The sequence below is a fragment of the Panicum virgatum genome, chromosome 9K, assembly GCF_016808335.1.
Source record: "Panicum virgatum strain AP13 chromosome 9K, P.virgatum_v5, whole genome shotgun sequence".
In the NCBI taxonomy this organism is placed as follows: Eukaryota; Viridiplantae; Streptophyta; class Magnoliopsida; order Poales; family Poaceae; genus Panicum; species Panicum virgatum.
Window position 1 is genome coordinate 41,837,514 of NC_053144.1, and position 15,009 is coordinate 41,852,522.

At 44.5% G+C, this 15,009-nt stretch overlaps 1 pseudogene; it reads right to left on the reverse strand.

The window, feature by feature from the left end:
- Positions 1 to 7,431: 7,431 nt before the first annotated feature.
- On the reverse strand, positions 7,432 to 10,985 carry LOC120648709 (annotated as a pseudogene).
- Between the last annotated feature and the right edge of the window lie 4,024 nt (positions 10,986 to 15,009).

Below are 15,009 nucleotides of genomic sequence, written 5' to 3' on the forward strand. Positions count from 1 at the left end.
CGTGTCGTTTCCCACTCGGAATCGAACCCGCCATCACCGGCCGCCATTGAAGCTCACGTCGAGCTCCGCCCCGCCCATCGATCCCCATCCTCCGGTCCACCTCCGCCCGATTCGAGCGTCCGGTGAGCTTCCCCACGATCTCCTCTCCCTCTTCGCCTTCTTTCCCCCTCGAATCCGGCGCCGCCGCCACCGGTTCACCGCCGCGCCGCTGTGGGCGCCCTGCGCAGGCCCCAGCCGCGCGGCCGAGCGCCCCGCTTCCCCGCTCCACCCTGGCCACGGGCTAGCGCCGCCGCTAAGCCTGGCCGTGGCCACGGCCCTGGCGCGCGTGCGGGGCAGAGCAGGGTAGCTGGACTGGGCTCCCCCCATGACATGTGGGGCCCAATCGTCAGCCCCCTATTTAGGTTTTGTTCTTTTACCAAAATCATTTATTCCGTCTAAAATTTTATAAATGCATAACAAATCACAGAAAAATGCTAAAAATACAAAATAAATTTTATTAGTTTGCTTAAATCAAGATCTTCAGAGGAACAATACTCATGTATGTGAAATGTCACTTTTGCCCCTGCTAAAGTTTTGGTTTGTGCTTAAGCTAGTTTATTTTGTATCTATTGTTCGGTTTGTTCAAAAATCCTGAAATTTTTTGTAGTAGCTTACTCCTTGCTTGTATAGTTCACTGAAAAAATTTCAGGTGTATAGCCTATGTGCATGTTTGTGGATCTATTATTGTTTGATTTCCATCCTAGGGCTAAAATAAATGTTTTTGGTCACCGATAAATGTTGATAAATTTTTGTGGCCTACCTGGTCAATGTATTGTCTTACTGGTAATTTTTGGGTGGCTCGATTAGGTCTGCAAGCTATGTTTTTTCATTTATTTCGTTCCTAGTTGCACGTTCTTTTTAATGGCTGCTAAATAAATTATTTTCTAATGTATATCTTTTTAATAATGTCTTGGTTTTAGTTTAATCTTGTGTTCTTGCATTAGAATCAAAATAGGTTGCACTTGAAAATAATTTGATTCTATTTGCTTGCCAATAAATAAAATCCCTGGTTGGTTTTACTTACCCAGTTTTATCTTCTTTTAATCGCTTTGCGTTGCATCATGAACACTTGTATCATTTCATGCACCGTTTTAATTGTTGCATGACATCTTTCCTTACGTGTAGACGTCACGAGCAAAGCCGTCTATGAGCTGGTTGCTGAGCTGGTTCGGTAGCCGCAAGCAGAAGAGCAGCAGGAGGACGCAGTCGAGCCCGCTTCTGAAGAAGTCGCTAACCCCGCTGACCTGCAAGGCAAGCCCCGGAGCATATCCCCTAATTTGAGTATTCAATGATTTATTTAAGTATTTGTGCATTTACATTCTAGGAGTTGTATGAGACCCTAGTATGCATGTTTTCCCGAGATACCTGTGAGTCTATACTAGTGTACAGGTATCGCTAGAAATGCTTTGCTAAGTAGGATTTCGGTAAAAGTCGAGTGATTACTGTCACTCGCGAGATTTAGGATATTGATTCCTTGGCAAATGGCTTGGAAATGAGTTGATGAGTAAAGAGAAATGGAGACCGGGCGGAGATAAGTTGGTTCTGGATATGAAAGGGATGAAAAGTAGTATCCGCCTATGTCGATTGAGGACCGTACCATTGTTGGCTGTGCTGACCAAGATTGAATAGTACTAACCACATGCCGGAAGTAGGAGGTGGTCGAAACTGGTAAGCTAATTACCTGATTTATAATGATACTTTGAATCGCGACCAGCTACTCTGGGAGTGGAATGATGGCGGGTGTTGGATGGTATGTCGCCTCTGGGTTCTCTGGGAGTTCGCTATGAGGGACCCTTCACCCGGGTTTTGGCAGGCGTGATTCAGACGTCGGGGTGATGATGGGAACAGTTGACGTGTGTGGCCCGACGGGGCTTACATGTGTCGTGTTGGTTAGGTCCACCTTGTAAGGTTAAATCGGATCGATTCTCCATCTCTCTCGGTTAAGAGAACCTTGGTCACTTCGTCACATTGTAGTAAAGGATGGAATGAGAATGGAAATGAATACGTTTGAATTGTGTTTTACTAGAGGTTTAATGTGATCAACCAGGTGTGCTCTAGATGTTCAGGCTAATCTAGTTATTACTTGACAAACTAAATGGAGCTAAAATATTGAAAGAAATGATTCAGTATTAATAGCTTTTCAGCAAACAAACCCAGAGCCAAAAGCCTGCATGTCCAGGAGTCGGCTAAGTATATATCATAGTCGGGTAAGCCTTGCTGAGTATTAATATACTCAGGGTTGTTGTTGTAACCCTCCAGAGCAGGTTGTGTTCCCGCTGACTTCGAGGAGGTCTGTGCGTCCTGAATTAGACAACCGCTTCCTCCTGGGTGGACTGTCGAGTGGGGCCCGTCTTCCCCGTGAAGTTCGGGCAGGTTGGCATCACATCGGTGGGCAAGATGTGGAGCTCACCGGGTATCGTCGTTCGTAGTTACCGTATTGTATTGCGAACTCTGTTTTAAAATTTCCGTTGCGTTGAACTTTGTCGTTTGTATTCAAAACTTTTATGTAAAACCCGTGTTGTAAATTAGTTTGAGAATCTCTGTATGCTTGTATCACCTGTACTCGTCTTCGTGCGAGTCTTCTAGTGCAAATGCGATCCTAGAGTACAATAGTTTAATCGGGAATTACCCGACGGACTGCCGGATTACACCATTTTAAGTGTGTGGTAACTTGATTATTCATTAAGATGATAGTTAGCGCACTTAAGCCGGTTTAATTTAGGCGGGTCTGGTACACCCACCCTAGGAACGGTTAAGAAAAGCTTGACGTATAGCGGACACCAAAGATTAGCCAAAGCACCAAAAGATGGACACTAGCGGAAGCAAACAACTCGAGCAAAGGCTACCACGAAAACTTCACTTGACCAGCCATGTGATGAATCAACAAGGATTAGCAAAACTCAAAATCAAGCAGAAGCAAGGCTTATCCAAAAAGTCGATCAAATAAGCATGCAAAGACAAACCAAGATTAACGAGAACAAAAGCTAATTAACAAGAGCTAGCTAAGCATGCAAATGACTAAACAATTTGAGCTAATTAACACAAGTCAATAAAAGCATACAAATTACTTTATATACATTCTTAGGAACAAGTACTAATCATCATCTTGTCTAAACAGTGGAGCATGAATTAATTCATGAGAGCAGGAAATAAGAGACAAGCTAAAAGAGTGTACTTGATAAACATAAGCATGATGTCTTTATTTTTGGCTCAAACACATTTTTTAGATAAAGGATTACCAATCCGGCCACTATGACGAGACATACACATCCAAAAGAACATAGTTTGCAAAAGATGGAAAAAGAAAAAAGCACACCAGTCACTAGAGAGACTCCAAACTACTGCAAGCGATAGACATGCTTGCACCCTCCTTTAACTAAATCAAGAGCTACTATCTCAATTAGTCTGCTAAAGCTGGAGAAAGTGTTCTTGGCGTGCTCCTCTCGCTGCAACTGCGCCCCGAAACGAAACCAGTATGTTCCCCTGAAGATGACCTGCAAAACCGAGTTAACTTTGATTTTGTTAAAAATTAAATCGTTTCGACATCTCCAAATCGCCCAGCATACAGCGGCAACCCCCACCTAGATGACCCTCCTAATCTTTTTAGATTGATTAGACAGCCAACAATTAAACATATGGCGAATTGATCTAGGTGGCGTTAAACCAGTAGCAAAAAATATAATCCTCCAAACCAATCTTGCATAAGGACAGTCCAGGAAAAGATGTTGTATAGTCTCATTACTATTACATCCGTAATATTTTTGGCTTCCTGTCCAGTTCTTCTTAGCAAGATTATCTTTAGTTAAAAGTATCCCCCTTTGAAGAAACCAGAGGAATATTTTAATCTTTAGATGAATCTTTAACTTCCAAATCATCTTACGTCTAAAAGGTGGTTGACTATCTAATAAGTGCAGATAGAAAGATCTTTCAGTAAAAGACCCTGAATTGGTCAAATTCCATCTAAACGTATCTGACCCATCCACCAGTTGAACATGCGCGATCTGAGCTACAAGATTTTGCCATTCAACCAATTTATTATCCACCAAAGCCCTCCTAAAATATAAATTGAGTGGCCTCGTAGCCAAAACTTTGGCCACAGTCACATAGGGATCCCGCACAACCGTAAAAAGTGATGGATATTTATCTTTGAATGGCACTTGACCTTCCCAAGCATCGTCCCAGAACCTTGTCTTGGCCCCGTCTTTAATATTGAAGGAGCCATTAGCAAAAACCTCATCTTTGATCTTCATAAGACCTCTCCAGAAATGAGAGTCATAAGGTTTAGCATGCACCTGCGTGAGAGACTTGGATCCTAGATATTTGTTTGTTAGTATGGTTTGCGATATACCATTGGTATTAAGCAAATTCACTAACCATTTTGCCAGTAAGCATTTATTCTGCAATTGCATATTTAAGATACAAAGTCCCCCTTGATCCTTAGGACAACAAAGTATGTCCCATTTGGCAAGTCGATACTTATACTTATCAGAAGATCCTTGCCAAAAGAATCTCGATCTGAAATGATCAAGATTTTTTAGTACCCCTTTTGAGATTTCAAAAAAGGACATCATAAACATGGGTAAGCTATTAAGTACCGAGTTTAACAAGACCAAACGGCCCCCATAAGACAGGTACTTAGCTTTCCAACTAGAGAGTTTTTTCTCAAAGCATTCTTCCACTTTTCCCCAATCAGAATTGAGGAGCTGTCTATGGTGCATTGGAATTCCCAAATATCTAAAAGGGTATTCACCAGCATTACAACCAAAGATATCAGTATAGATATCTTGCATTTCTTTAGCTGCTCCATAGCAAAATATTTCACTCTTGTGGAAGTTGATTTTTAACCCAGATACCTGCTTGAAAGCACAAAGCAAGAGTTTAAGATTCTTCACTTGCTTCAGGTCATGATCAATAAAGATGATGGTGTCATCAGCATATTGTAAGATAGACAAACCATCATCCAAAAGATTAGAAATGACACCTCTTATTTGACCATCATCTTTTGCCCTCTTAATTATGAGAGCCAGCACATCAGCGACGATGTTAAATAAAATAGGTGACATAGGATCTCCCTGACGGAGCCCTCTCTTTGTTTGGAAGTATGGACCAATTTCATCATTGACTTTGATCCCCACACTTCCACAAGAAATCATCCCTTCAACCCATCTACACCATTTAGGAGAGAACCCTTTCATGCGTAGCGTTTGTTGAAGGAAAGTCCACTTTACTTTGTCATAGGCTTTTTCAAAATCAATTTTGAAAATAACCCCATTCCGTTTTTTGGTATGCAGTTCATGTATAGTTTCATGTAAGATAACTACTCCTTCCATGATATTCCTGCCTGGCAAGAAGGCAGTCTGCATAGGACTAACCACTATTTGGGCAACTTTGTTCAACCTATTCGTGGCAACTTTAGTAAAAATCTTAAAGCTGACATTGAGGACACAAATGGGTCTATACTGTTGAATTTATGTTGCCTCTTGGACTTTTGGAATTAGCGTAATAATTCCAAAGTTTAGGCTGAAGAGGTTCAAATCCTCTTTGTGGAAGTCCGTGAAAAGAGCCATAAGGTCGTCTTTAATAACTTCCTAGAAGACTTGACAGAATTCTGCCAGGAAGCCATCAGCACCTGGAGCCTTGTTGTGTTCCATCTGGAAGATGGCATCTTTCACTTCAGATACGGTGAACTCACTAGTAAGCAACTCATTTTCCTCTCGGGACACTTGAGGAATGTCTTGAATTCGATCTTCCTCAAGTGTAATATCCGAAACATCCGGAGGCCCGAAAATGTTCTTATAAAACTGAGTGATATAGCTCTTAAGCTGGGCATCAACGACAACAGTTCCTTGATCATTTTCAAGTTTATAAATATGTTGTTTTCAGTGTTTTTCGTTAGCCACCAGATGGAAGAATCTCGTATTATCATCTCCTTCTAGAAGCGTTTTCACTTTTGCTCTCTTATACCATTTAATTTCTTCCTCCCGCAAAAGGAGAACTAATCTCTCTTTTAGATAGTGCTTAAAATTAACCTCTTGATCTGAAAGAGAGGTAATCTCAGCGTTCTTATCTAGCTCCTGTAAAAGAGCTAGAAGTTTCTTCTTTTCTTTTCTGTATGTTCCTGCTATATGCTTAGCCCAGCCTCTAAGATGTTGTCTGAGCCTACAAATTTTATTCTGCCACCGCTCCAGAGGAGTACGTCCAGACGTTCCTGATTGCCAAACGCTAACAACCATATCGTAGAAACCATCCCTAATCAGTCATCCTCTCTCAAATTTAAAAGGACGCTGAACAGAGTGGTGGGTGGACGCCCATGTATTAAGAATTAGAGGAGTATGGTCTGAAATATCGTGATCTCTTGGTTCTACTGCCGATAGGGGAAACTTATCCTCCCAATCTGTACTAACCAGAACTCTATCAAGCTTCACAAAAATAGGATTGTCTCCAGGACCCGCCCAAGTAAATTGGCGCCCAGACATAACAATCTCTTTGAGATCAAGAGATTCGATAACAGCGTTGAACAAGTTTGGCCATTTAAAGTCAAACACCCCGGAGCTTTTATCTTCCGGTCTTCTCATAATATTGAAATCCCCTCCAATTAAATACGGAAGAGAATCCTTTGAGCATGTGTTTGCCAATTCGGCCAAAAATGTCTGCTTGTTTTGATATTGTGTTGGGCCGTAGACCGTATATAGCACAAATTTGAAACCGTCATTTTTGCATCTCAAGGCAAATTTCACATAGAAATCTCCCTCCGCAATGACTCCAATATCAAAAACCTGCAAGTCCACACCTAGTAGGATGCCACCAGATCGACCATGTGGGGCCATACAATGCCAAAGGAAGTTCCAGCCCGCACAGAGGTTCTTTAAAATATGATCTGGAAAATCATCCCTACCAGTCTCGGAAAGATCTATGAAACTAATTTGCTCTTCCTTAACCAAATCAGACAAAAATCTGTGTTTAGCCAAGTCCCCAAGACCTCTGCTATTCCAAAAAATCTCTTTCATTTGATAACGATTTTGGAAGGGTTTTTTGTTTTTTTGGGGATTCTGCCAGTTTTAGGATTTTTGGCAGTACTAGACTTTTTCTTACGAATTACCGGAGAGAGATCGATAATGTGATCAGACTCCAGGTCTTGCATATTCTCATTTAGATTACCACACACGTGGCTGAGAACTGCTTCCAGTCTAGCATCCCTTTCCTCATTACTCTCATCTAGTAATTTATTCGACTTTAAATTACATTTTTTCTTATTGGCAAGAACCACCAACCTATCTATTTCTAGATTTTTCTTATTGGCTCAAACACATGCACCATATATACTTGTTGTTCACATACACACGCAGAGATATTGAGATAATAATGCAGGCGAGGGACGCAAGCACATATGCATCATGGCCCTGCATATAGGTGACCCGGGAGCCTAGGCTCCGGGATGGCTTGGAGCGGGACCATGCGTGGCATGGTCAACCCGAACGTCTCCTCCATGCTCAGCTCCTCCTTGGCCATGCCATCGGGGAGCCTCCATGCAAAGCCGTGCACCAGGTTTGCTAGGACCACCTGCACCATCTTTAGCCCAATACCAATGCCGGGGCACATCCGGCGACCGGAGCCGAACGGGAGCAGCTCAAAGTCTTGCCCCTTCACGTCCACGCTGCTCCCGACGAACCTCTCCGGCCGGAACTCGTCGGCGTCGTCACCCCACACGGCAGGGTCGCGGCCGATGGCCCAGACGTTGACGAACACGAGCGTGCCCGTCGGAATGTCGTAGCTGCCCAGGGATGCGTCCTCCCGGGACATCCGGGGCGCCAGCAATGGCGTCACCGGGTGCAGGCGCATGGTCTCCTTGACGATGGCCTCCGTGTACGGGAGGTTCGGGATGTCCCCCTCGGTGACGAGGCGTTCGCGGCCGATGACGCGGTCCAGCTCCTCGGTGGCCTTGGCGAGGGCATCGGGATTTCGGAGGAGCTCCGACATGGCCCATTCGATGGTCACGGACGAGGTGTCTGTGCCGCCAACGATCAGGTCCTACGAGAAGTCAAGAACGCAGCAGTGTTAATTATTTTCTAGAAGAATAATCACAACTACTCCTTTTGATATTGATTTAGAAATTTTGCTGGTATCAATATATCTATATCTACTTCAACTGCAATGCTATTCTACACCCAAGGTGTGTAGAATGTTATTCTAAACCCACCTTCGCTTACTAGCAAAAATAATTGTTAAAGTACTAAACTAAATTTAACAAATTACTAAACAATGTTAAGTAATAGCCGGCCCATTACTGAACTATTGAAAATTTATTTATTAATTTTGCTCATTTTAGCTATTGGTAAACTACTAGAATAGAAGGTGAGCCGCACTATCTGATCTCTACCTATTTCTAAAGCAGTAATTTTTATACCTATATTTTTAGTTTGGTCTATCTTGTGTAATTGATAGATGGGTCTTAGTCTATCCCATATATAAAAGTCGGATAAGCCACGTCGTCCACAACTTGATCACGTAATACCTACAAATTAACATATAGACATCTATACATACCCGTTACATATAATAATTTTATCTGTAGCAATGCACGGCCTTATCTACCTAATATAAAAGAATTTGTGCAATTTCTTTCAGAGAAAGGAGTTGAAAACATTATCGATCCCGGCTTGCTGAAATGGAGTACTAACTAACCCAATCATACTATTACTAATTGGAGGTTCCTTTGAAGTCTCAAGATGAAGCCACCTATGATCCCAAGTGGATAGTCTAAAAAATAGAGAAATTCTACAAATTCTCACAAAAATCAGAAACATCCGGCCATCAATTTGGCAACACCAATCATAATAGCTATTGGATCTATTATTTTTTATAATAAATTACCCACCTTTGCCATTATAAAAGTAGATTAAAGTAATCCCCTAAACATGTATCTAAATTACCCACCTCTGCCATTATAAAAAAATAATCTAAAGTAAACCCCTAATCTTCATGTAAATTACCCACTTATGCCATTATAAAATAATATCAAATAACCCCCCAAGTTTTTGTATATAATATCCACTGATAACATAATAAAAGTTAAAATAAACCAAAAGTATAAATAAAAATTATATTATTATAATAAAATCTTGAATTGCATCAAAATAAAATTCTAAATTACTATTTCTATCATTACTAATATATTATTATTGTTATTGTTTATATAAAAATACTAACCATAATGTGTGTCACCGTATATTCATGTATAAGAGAAGAGATAAGAATATCAATTTTCATATTGTTCAAATAGCTCAAACAAAGTATTTAATTAAATACATATCAAATATATATGGATGTGTGATGTAAAGTGAGAAAAAAATTGTTAGTAACTAAATCTATCACATTTATTACAATTACATAATGGTAAATACAAACTTTACAATACTGGATTAGAATATTTAATTAGTTAAAGAGACCATGAGAGAAATAATTATTAGATATATTTAACTAGCCTGTGAGGGAGCACGGGTTGACAGACTAGTTAATATAATATAATTAGTGAACATCCAGTCTTACCAGCGTGAATCCCTTGACGCCATCCCACCTATAAATGGCCATTTGGCCCGATACCCATGGGGGCCCGAAGCCCGGCCCATATTAGCCCGACCCGAGCACGGCACGGGCCCGAATATTATTGGGCTCGGGCCGGCACGGGCACGATAGCCGGGCCGTGCCTGGGCCTCACTGTCAGCCCATGGATGCGTCCAGGCACGGCCCGAAAAAGGGCGGCCCGATCGGCCCGATGGGTAGCACCCCGTTTAAATACTATATTATACATTATCAAACCCTATTTAAACATTTTCGGGCTGCCGGGCCAAACGGGCCGGCCCGGCCCGATTAAATCAATTTCGGGTCGTGCCTGGGCCGGCACTTCAGCCCATGGGCAGACACGGCACGGCCCGTTAATATTTTCGTGCTTAAGCGGGTCGTGCCTAAACGGGCCATGCTTAGACGGGCCCGTGCCGGGCCGGGCCGTGCCGCCCGTTTGGCCACCTATAATCCCACCCGATCGGGACCTCGAGGTTTGGGTCGTCAGCGAGCTCCAACAGCAAGTCGACCATGCCCGAGGCAGCAAACTCCTCGCCCTCCCGCCGTCGCCGCCCGTCGTGCTCGTCCAGGACTTGCTCTAGGAACCGATCGAACATCTCGCCCAGCCTCTTGATCCTCCCGATCTGCGGGTCCAGCCAGCCCAGCCAGTGGATCATGTCCCCGACGTTGAGCGCGCCGCCGAGGAAGAAGAACTCGTCGATCATCCACTTGAACTCCTCCGGCATCGTCGCCGGCGGCCCTGAACCAGCTGTACCGCCGTGGACAATGTACTTCTTGCCCAGCACCATGCGCGAGATCGCGGTGAGGTTCGCAATGAAGAGGTGATCCAGGAGCACCACCGCGCGCCCCGCCGCCCCCGCCGGTGGCGGCCCGTGCTCGTAGAGGCCGCGGAGCATGGCACGCACCTCCTCGTCGCGGACGTGCTCGTGCGACCTGAGCCGCCGCGCGCTCAGGATCTGGGTCTTCCACAGCCTGCGCGCCTGGCGCCAGTACGCGCCGTAGGGCGCCCACAGCACGTCGGAGTAGCCGTAGCCGGTGTACCTGCCGGCCGCCATCCTTGGGTGGTCGACGAACGCCAGGTCGTGGGTCCTGAGGATGGACCGGGCGGCGTCCGCCGACGAGCCGACGACGACGGAGAAGGAGCCGAACCGGAGGGACATGAGCAGTCAGTACCGCTTGGAGAGTGCATGGACGGAGCGATGTGGGAGCGTGCCCATCAGGTTGAGGTTGCCGATCACCGGCCATGGCCGAGGGCCCGGTGGGAGGTTGTACCTGCGCTTGGGCTTCCGGCGGCGGAGGATGGTCATGAGGAAGAGCACGGTGGTGAGCGCAACGGCAACGAAGGAGGCCGCCGGTGGTAGATCCATTGGATCGCGCGAGATGCATGGCAGGAGACGACGCCACGGGCTTTCTTGTTCATTTGTTGAACTAGCTAGTGAAGTGACTGCGATGGTTGCGTGGCCAGTGGGCGATCGGTGGCGATCCATCATGTACTTGTCCATGATCATTGTAATAAGGAATGCATCATATCACTACTAGAAAACGGGCCTTGAGCACCGGCTGAGAAGGGCCAAAGGCATCGGTTTCCCAACCGGTGCCCTGCAACCGCGACCAATGGTCTCGCCTTAAGACACCGGGTTTTTCAACCGGTGCCTTAGGCTTCCACTGGTACCGGTTGAAAAGACCAGCCGGTACCAAAGAGGCTGCCATGCTGACGCAAGGTGGCAGCTCCTTTGGTACCGGTTGGTATTTCCAACCGGTACCAATGACCTTTTCCCCTTTTTTTTTCCAAATCCAGTTTTGTTTGTTATATTTATTACTATTTATTCTTTTATAATTGCTAAACGCACTCAAGCTCTATAGTACTATACGTTCATTGGTCGTTCATGTTCGTTTTCAGAGAATATTTGAAACTAACTAAAAGTGAAATGCGAGCATATAATTAAGCTAATTATATGAACTAATATATTTACAAATTTACAAATATCAAGGCTTAATGTTTAAAAATATTTACAAATGTACAAGTCATGTTAGCAGTCCAACTACTAGTCCCCTCAGGAGGTCGATGGAAGTCCTCTATAGATGTGACCATCGTGGTAGAACTCGCCTCTAGGATCTAAGATCTCATTCAAAATGAATCCGGCGAGCTGCTCGCACACGGCGTTGATCCGATCAGTAGAGTAACATTCATCCCCCATTTGAGACATCTATCATTTAGGAAAAAAGAATTAACATCATGTGCGTTAGTACAATTACGAAAATATACTAGTGAACGGTTTGGACGTACTCTCGTTTCTTCATCAGTAGCCTTCCCGCATGGAGTCATGATGTGCAAGTAGTCGCATACGTAGTACCCGCACCAATCAGTCCCTTGTTGTTGTCTCGCACACTTAAGGAGAAACAAATAAATTACTCAATTTAGAATAATTTGGGATTATATACTTAACTAGACAAATCTTTATGAATGAACATACCGGATAATCCATGTTAACGTTCAGTTCGGGCCTCCATTGACCACGTCCTTTGTTATTTTTCACAATTTTTTTCCAAACCCTGCGCTCAAAGTTAAGTTTGATATTCAGGAATTGTTATTAACAGAAAAAGGATTTGATTGTGCAAACTAAACTTACCTGTTCAAGGGGTCTATGATATGTTGGATTGCGGACTTTGGATTTCTCATTGAGTCAAAGACTATAAGATTGCCGGTCTCTACGGAAAGTATGAGTAAAATCCAATGATAACTACAGATATAGATAGGATATATATACATAAATGTATTAGACAATTTAGTATTTATTTAGTAATATAATAGAGGATTGAGTCGACCAAGGCTTATCCCAAAGTTGTATGGTATGAATATATAGGATTTGTAATTTTGCCTAGTCAACGAATCGTACATGTTTTGGCACGTTTCCTTGTAACTTTCATTGATCAATTTCTGGTTGACTAGCAAAGGAGACATGAAGCCGATCAGATGGTGCCATACATGTTTTCGGCTTCTTTGGGTCTCCTGTCTAAACGATGCAATAGAAATTTTATAATGCACACATATAATTATGTTCTTGTTAACAAAAAGTATTAATGTAGAGGTAAGTGATACTTACAAAACCCAAATGGTGATGATAGAGGCGTCGAGGGCTTGTCGATGGTAAATGTGATATAAATTTTGGAAGTACACCCAGAAGTCGTCCTCCCCGCGGAAGAAATCATGGTCACGATACTTGACTCCAAATATTTTCCCTTCATCATTCGCCATTCGCAGGTACCATCTATGCAAAATTGAACATCTGCGTACCTAGACTTTTCTCCTCTTCCTCAGTGACAAAAGGTTTTCCATGCTGGAATGGAGTAATAGCGCGAGCGACAGGGATTTTTGCCTCCACATGCCCTGTTGTCTCCTCTAGCATTAATCTAGTTTCAGAAAGAAATATTGCGGCCTGTAGGTCCGCCTGGAGTTGTACGTCCGTCGGTTGTAGGAGTGGCAACCCTGGAAGCCGGAGGGGCTCGAGTTCTTTTTGTTGTGTGCCAAGCTAAGGAATGGTCTTGCCACATTTTGTCTTCAGATTTCCCACCTTGTGTGCCTTTGTCAGAGTACGATCATAGTCAGAGGGTAAGCTTTCGGTTTTGGTGGGTTATCTAGGTTTGTGAGAAGCTTTTTCCCTAGTTCTAGAGGTACCTTTTCCCTCGGCGGGGGGACTTTAGGCTTCAATTGTTCTTTTATATATCGAGCAGTCTCCTCTTCCAACTCCTCAGCGGTTTTCTCATAGGTTAATTGTTTTTCGACCGTTTTCTGCTTCTTCTTTGAGGGTCCAGCCGCTGGGAGGGATGCTGTCTTTTTCTTTCCCTTTTCTGGTGCAGGAGGAGTTGGAGTACTCGTGGCCCTTTGCACCGGCGGAGACAGTGGTGAAGGAGGTGGTAGTGGGGACGGCGGTGAGGTAGGCCGCGGAGACGGGCGATCGGTCTGCACGGGAGCTGTTGTGCTTGCAGTAAGTTTGATGTCGGCCTTGCGCCATAGAATGACCCCGTGCAGTGCGTCTCCCAATGTCTTCTCTCGATCCCCTCCAACGAAGTCGAGCTCATGATCCTCATTGTTTCCAACTATCTGCTCGACTGTGATGGAGGTGTAGCCACGGGGTATCGGCCTTCCATGAATTGTAGTAGAAGGATTCAGGGGCAGGGCTGACCCGTATGCGACATGAATGGATATATTTCTTGCTCGCACATGAAGCTCACACGGTGTCGGCATGGTGACATCATCCACTGGACACCTCTGGTCATCTACCGCCGTTGGCTCAATCTGGCGTTGCTGTTCCGCTTGTACGTCGGGCGCCGCCGTGGATGCAAAGCTGCTGCATCTCTGAGAGACCGGGCTTATCACAACATCCGGGTGCGACCCAGCAGTGCCCCTTTGGCTCAGAGCTAGCTGCACCGCCTCATTGACCCTGGCGTCCATCTGAGATTCCAAGGATGCAACCTTCTTGTTCATCTTTTCTTCTATGGCACGAAGTTTCTTTTCCTGTTCGACTTTGCTCTTTCGGTGAGTCTTGTAAGAGGGATCTCCGGCCCAAGCAACTTTCCATGGAACCACGCCGATGCCACGGGCTCGTCCAGGGTGTTCCGGATTCTTTAATGCCCTTGTCATCTCATCATTCTCCCTTTGAGGATGGAATGTTCCTTGTTGAGTCTCATCTATTGTAGCGACTAGATCGCGGGACACTTCTTGCATATGCTCGGGCACGACCAAACTTCCATCCAACTGGTTTAGTGTCACGCCATTAGCAAATAACCACCACTTGGATCTATCCGGCCAATCCCAAGTCGTCGGCCTGATGCCTCTATCCATAAGGTCCTGCTCCATCTTCTGCCATTTTTTTACTGACTTCTTGTACCCGGCAGCCCCAAGGTGGTGGCTGTACTTCTTATTTGCTGCATTCACCTTGGCTTGTTCGGATTTTTTTTGGGCTTCCTCTGATAGTTTGTATTGTTTGAACTCCTTCCAGTATGGTTTAACCTGAGGAAGATCAGTCCCAGTTCGGCTCCTTATCCTTCTTGATGTAATTGGTGTACAACTTCTTCTTGAAAGTTGCAAAGGCAAGGGCCATCTTTCTCAAGGCACATTTCTTCACAAGTTCTTGGTCAACTCCTTCAGAAAGAGTGAACATATCCTTGAGTTCTGCCCATAGCATTTCCTTCTGATGTGCAGGCACGGTGTGTTGCTGTTCTTTGGGTTTGGTCGTTTTCCATAGTCTTGTGGTGATCGGAATTCTTGCCCGAACAATAATCCCACATTGGTTGACAAATTTTGTGCTAGCATCCTCTGGAGCACTTGGACAACCCTCTGCGTCCACTTCTGTGACGACCTGTCTTCCCTCCATTTTCTTGGTTGGCCGG